Below are 303 nucleotides of genomic sequence, written 5' to 3'. Positions count from 1 at the left end.
CCCTCCATTGCCATGGCCCGGGCTCTGCGGGGGCTCCTGCCTCTGGGGCTTTTCCTCCAGGTTGTTTGCCTCTGCCTGGCTCAAGTAAGTTTATTCTGACTTTTTGACTCTGTTTTCCTCCCTCGCAGATAAGCCAGACGGTAATCGAGGTAAGCGTGAGGGAAAGGACGGTGCTCTGCGCTCAGGGGAAGGGTGCGGGTGAAGAGAGACTGAAGGCCGCTCTCTGTCAGGCACCGGCTCCGGGATTTTGCCCCTTTTCTCCCCCACGGTAGCTGTAGCTGCCCCTGATGTGGTGCTGGCAAA

General features: G+C 58.7%; 1 protein-coding gene across 1 annotated transcript in view; it reads left to right on the top strand.

Moving 5' to 3' along the window:
- Window positions 1-123: 123 nt before the first annotated feature.
- The window catches only part of COL9A1 (collagen, type IX, alpha 1), a gene marked incomplete at its 3' end in the record, with an annotated part of 45,098 nt that continues 44,918 nt past the window's right edge, over window positions 124-303 (top strand). Inside the window, exon 1 of the mRNA XM_009698337.1 lies at window positions 124-149. The remainder of the gene's footprint in view (window positions 150-303) is intronic.

The sequence above is a fragment of the Cariama cristata genome, unplaced genomic scaffold, assembly GCF_000690535.1.
Source record: "Cariama cristata isolate BGI_N322 unplaced genomic scaffold, ASM69053v1 scaffold20114, whole genome shotgun sequence".
Taxonomy (NCBI): Eukaryota; Metazoa; Chordata; class Aves; order Cariamiformes; family Cariamidae; genus Cariama; species Cariama cristata.
This window is presented reverse-complemented; position numbering and strand designations above follow the sequence as displayed.